Below are 5,672 nucleotides of genomic sequence, written 5' to 3'. Positions count from 1 at the left end.
TTGGGTATGTTACATCACTCTTTTAAACATATGCTCAAATAGGGGTGCCTGGGTGGCTCAGTCAATTAAACATCACACTTGATTTCAGCTCAGGTCCTGATTTCAGGGTTGTGATATTGAGCCCCATGTCAGGCTCCATGCTGGACGTGGAGGCTGCTTAAGATTCTCTTTCTCCCTCTCCCTTTGTCCTCCCCCCATATATATATTGTGTATCTCAGCAAGATTCTTCTAAATAATAAAATACCAGATGAAGAAATGAAATAAAAAATCGAAAAAGTAGAGAAAGTTGTAATTATTTATAGATTATATAATTGGCCATATGGGGAACTCAAGAAAATGTATGTGTGTGTGTGTGTGTGTGTGTGTGTGTGTGTGTGTGTGTGTGTATATATTTCCTACAGTTTGCATTCCCACCAACAGTGCAAGGGGGTTCTTTGCACAATAGTTCTTTGCAACTATTTTAATAGTTGCAAAGGATGCAATCATACAATTGTGTGTACATTCAAACATTTTTAAAATTCACCCTTTGTAGATGTATAGCTCAATGAGTTTTGTGATATGTAATGACCAACCACTCAAGATATAAAATAGTCTGATCATCCCCAAAATGTTACCTCATGTTAACCCCTGGCAATTCTGACCCTGTTGCTTATAGTTTTGTCTTTAAAAAAAACATATCATATAGTGCCTGTTTGGGCAGCACATATACCAAAATTGGAATGACACAGAAAAGATTAGCTTGGCCCCTGAGCGAGGATGACACACAAATTTGCAAAGAATTTCATATTATTTTAAAAAGTCTATAAATATTAAAGGGGACTCTTTGAGTGGAAAGACCAAAAGTGATAAAGACAAAAAAGAAACAGAAAATCTCCAGAAACAACAATGAAACAAGTAATAAAATATCATATACATGGAACCATATAGCATGTAGCCTTTGTGTGTGACTTCTTTGACTTGGCATGATGCTTTTGAGATTCATCATGTTATTACATGTATCAGTAATTCATTCATTTTCATTTCTGAGTAGTATTTTTCATTGTTGAGTAGTTGGATTTAACAAACTTTATTTATCCATATTTACCAGTTGATAAACATATGGGTTATTTCTGATTTTTAGTGATTATGAATGAAGTTGCCAGCTACAATCACCTATAGGTTTTATGTATATGCATGTCTTCCTTCCTCTTGGGTAAATAGCTAGGAGTGGAATTGCTGGGTCATATGGTAGGCACAAATTTTACCTTTATATGAAGCTGTCAGATTGTTTTCCAAAGTGACTACACTGTTGTATATATTCACAACAATGTATGAGAGTTCCATTTGCTCCACATCCTCACTTGCACTTCTTACTGTCAGATTTGTTTTCTTTTTCTTTTTTTTTTAAAGATTTTTTTTTTTAATTTACTTGACAGAGAGCTAGAGCACAAATAGGCAGAGCGGCAGGTGGAGGGAGAGGGAGAAGCAGGCTCTCCACTAAGCAGGGAGCCCGATGTGGGGCTCGATCCCAGGACCCTGGGATCATGACCTGAGCCAAAGGCAGATGCTTAACTGACTGAGCCACCCAGGTGCCCCATGCTTTGTTTTCTTTTAGCCATTTTAACAAGTGGCATCTTATTGTGGTTTTAATTTGCTTTTCTCTCGTAATTAATGATGTTAGCATGTTTACATGTGCTTATTGGTCATTCAGATCTCTTCTTTGGTGATGTGTATGTTCAAATAGTTTGCTAATCAAAATTTTTTTCTTACTGAGTTATAAAGATTTCTTTAAACATTCTGAATATAAGTCCTTTATCAATTTTTTTGCAAATATTTTCTCTCTGTGATTTGATTTTTTTCTTAGAAATGTCTTAAAGAACAGAAATTTAAAATTTTTATTAAGCCCATTTAGTCAGTTTTTTTCTATTATGATTCATAGTTTTTCTGTCTTAAATTTAAAAAATATTTGCTTGATATAAAATCATAAAGATATTTTCTCATGTTTTATTCTGGGAATGTTATAGTTTTAGGCTTTACATTTAGGTCTGTGACCATTTGGGGTTAACTTTTGTTTATGTGGTGAATAAAAATTGAGATTTTTTTTAATTTTAATTTTTTTGACATATAAATGTTCCATTTTTCCAGCACCATTTACTGAAAAGACTACACTTTGTCCACTCCATTACCTGGACAGCTTTGTCAAAAATCAGTTGACTATACCTGTGGCAAATTTTTGGCCCTCTATTCTGTTTTATTGATCTACATATCTATATTTACTTGACTATCTCATTATCTTTATTAGTGTAGCATTATAGTAAGTCTTTTTTTTTAAGTATAATTGATACACAATGTTATATTAGTTTCAGGTGTACAACAGAGTGATTTAACAAGTTTATACATTATGTTCACCTCAAGGGTAGCTACCATCTGTCCCATTACATCCCTATTACAGTATCATTGACTGTGTTCCTTATACTGTTTCTTCTATTCCTGTCACTTATTTATTCCATAACACGAAGGGCTGTATCTACCTCACCCTTCACCTATTTTGCCCACTCTCCCATGCCCCCTCTTCCCTCTGGTAGCCATCAGATTATTCTCTGTATATATACCTCTGATTCTGCTTTTTTTGTTGTTTATTCATTTGTTTACTTGTTTTTAGATCCCACTTATGAATGGAATCACATGGTATTTGTCTTTCTCAGTCTGATTAATTTCACTTAGCATAATACACTTAGCATAATACCCTTTAGGTCCATCCATGTTGTTTCCAAATGGTGCAATCTCATCCTTTTTATGGTTGCATCATATTCCATTGTTTATATATACCATCTTTTCCTTTTCCATTCGTCTATTGATGGACACTTAGGTTGCTTCCATATCTTTGCTATGTAAATAATGCTGCAATAAATATGGGTTTGCATTTATCTTTTCAAATTAGTGTTTTCATTTTCTTTGGGTAAATATCCAATAGTGGAATTATTGGATCATATGGTACTTCTATTTTTAATATTTTGAGGAACCACCATACTCTTTTTTACAGTGGCTGTACCAATTTACATTCCTGCCAACAGTGCATGAGGGTTCCTTGAAATTAGTTGATGTTCTGATTTTTTTTCAAAGTTGTTTTGACTATTTTAGGTACCATTTTTTTTAAGATTTTATTTATTTATTTGCTAGAGAGTGAGAGTACAGGCAGGGGGAGCAGCAGGCAGAGGTAGAAGCAGGCTCCCCGCTGAGTAAGGAGCCCGATGTGGGACTCGATCCGAGGACTCTGGGATCAGGTGAGGTACCAGATTTTCTATGTTAAATTTGTAATAAGTTTTTGATTTGTAATTTGTGTAAAGTATCCTAGTGGGATTTTGATTGAGATTGATTTAAAATACAAAGATCACTTTGAGCAGAGTTGACATCCTCCCAGTATTGAGTCTTATAATCCATAAATATGATATATCTATTTATGTAGGTATTTAATTTCTCTCATCAGCGTTTTATAGTTTTCAGCACGTAAATCTTGCACATATGTGGTTAGGTTTATTTCATGGTTTTTTTCATATTTTTTGGTGCTATTGCAAATGGCATTTAAAAATTTAATTTCTGATTGTTCATTGCTAGTAGATAGATGTAATTGATTTTTTATATTGACTTACATATTGCAACCTTGCTAAACTCACTTGTTACTTCTAGGACCATTAAAAATAGATTATGTGGATTTTCTACTTAGATGATCATATTGTCTGCAAATAAAGAGATTTCTTTCTTTCTTTCCAATTGTTTTATTTCTTTTTCTTGCATCTTCGCACTGGTTACAATCTCCAGTGTAATGTCGAGTAAGAGTAGTAAAAGCAAACCTCCTTGCCTCCTTGATTTTAGTGAGAAGAGCACTCCATTTCTTTCTACTAAGTATAATGTTAGTTATAGGTTTTCAAAGATGGCCTTTATAAGCTTGAGGAAGTACCTTTCCATTCCTAGCTTGCTGAAAATGTTATATCATGAATGGATGTTGGGTTTTGTCAAATACTTTTTTTTTGCATCTGTTGATATGAGCACAGAGCATTTTGTTTTTAGTTCACTGACATGACTGGTTAACTTTCAAATATTGAATCAACCTTGCATTTTGGGGATAAACTCTATTTGATCATGATGTATAATCTTTTATATTGATGGATTCAATTTGACAGAATTTTATTAAGGATTTTTGTTTAGCATCCATGAGATTCTTTTCCTATAATGTCTTTCTCCGGGTTTGCTATCAGGATAATGCTGGCCTCATAAAATGACTCAGGAAACATTTTCTTCTCTTCTATTTTACGTAAGTGTATGAAATCAGCATATTTCTTCCTTAAATGTTTGATAGAATTCACCAGCGAATGCATCTAGGCCTGGAGTATTGTTTTATGGCAAAGTTTGGATAACAGATTCATTTGCTTTAATAAATAAAGGGCAGGGGTTCCTGGCTGGCTCAGGCAGTAGAGCATGTGACTCTTGGTCTTGGGGCTGTGAGTTTAAGCCCCGCGTTGGGCATGGAGCCCACTTAAGAAAAAAATAAACAAATAAAAAATTTAAAAAATTAAAAATGACACTTTTAAAACACAGTTATGTGCCTTCTATGAGCAAGACACTGTAGAGCTGTCAGGGACACCAAAAGAATATAATCTAGGATCTGCTATAAGCTGGAGAATATCGTGCCTGAATGTTCAGAAAATAATAAAGGACAATTAAAATTATCTATTTATTCCTGAGTAGTTTATATCTTTCAAAGAATTTGTCTATTTCTCCTAAGTTATCAATTCACTGGCATAAAGATGTTTATAATATTATCTTATTATCCTTTTAGTTTCTGTAGGGTCTATATTGATGTCCTCTCTTTCATTGCTAATACTGGTAATTCGTATATTCCCTCTTTTTTGTTTCTTGATCAACATGGCTAGAAGTTTATCCACTCTATTGATCTTTTCAAAGGATAACTTTTAACTTTATAGATTTGTCTCTATTTTTTTAGTTTTATTGATTTCTGCCCTTATCTTTATTATGTCCTTCCCTTTGCTTGCTTTGGTTTTAATTTGATCTCTTCTTTTAAATTTTATAAATGGAATCTTAGATTATTGATTAAAGAACTTACTTGGTTTCCAATATAAACATTTAATGCTATATATTTTCCTCTTGACTACATCAATATTTAGTTTTTAATGTGAAAAATGAACTTGCTCCATGCTTAGGTTGAATTGACAGCTTTCTAACTGTTTAATGACAGTGTCTGCATTTCTTGTCATGGATTGGTCATAAACATTTTGGTCAGCAGGTCACATTTGAGTATCTCTGCTGTAGATCATGGGACCTAGGTTCTAACCCGGGTTTGCTCACTACAAGAATTAAAAAGTGAGGGCTGGAAGGAGAGTATAGTGCCTATGACCTGTGGGCCAGCCAACCAGAAAGAGAAAAGGACAGGCCTTGTGGAAACAGCAACATTTAATGCCCTACATCACCCAGGAGAGAGAAGTGGCTGCAAGGAATCTAGCCCTCTCCCACCTTAGGGAGTAGTCATTAGGAGGAAGGGCTGTCATTCTAACATCCAGAAGAAAGTAGAAATTCTGGTTCTACAAACCTATATAAATAAGGAGAAAGAAAGACAATGAGTCTACTCTCCTTCTCACTCTCCCATTACCATCCACTTTCCTGATTCACTCATCTTA

The 5,672-nt window shown here is 34.2% G+C and overlaps 1 non-coding gene across 1 annotated transcript; it reads left to right on the top strand.

Annotated features, from left to right (window-relative positions):
* Window positions 1-684: 684 nt before the first annotated feature.
* LOC114220062 (U6 spliceosomal RNA) lies at window positions 685-791 on the top strand. The gene has a single exon (XR_003611510.1). It is a non-coding gene; the product is annotated as a U6 spliceosomal RNA (small nuclear RNA).
* Window positions 792-5,672: the final 4,881 nt, after the last annotated feature.

This window comes from Eumetopias jubatus, unplaced genomic scaffold (assembly GCF_037043125.1).
Source record: "Eumetopias jubatus isolate StellerSeaLion01/CBP00866 unplaced genomic scaffold, mEumJub1_p1.0 scaffold_13, whole genome shotgun sequence".
Taxonomy (NCBI): domain Eukaryota; kingdom Metazoa; phylum Chordata; class Mammalia; order Carnivora; family Otariidae; genus Eumetopias; species Eumetopias jubatus.
The sequence above is the reverse complement of the archived record's forward strand: the minus strand, read 5'-3'. Positions and strand labels throughout refer to the sequence as shown.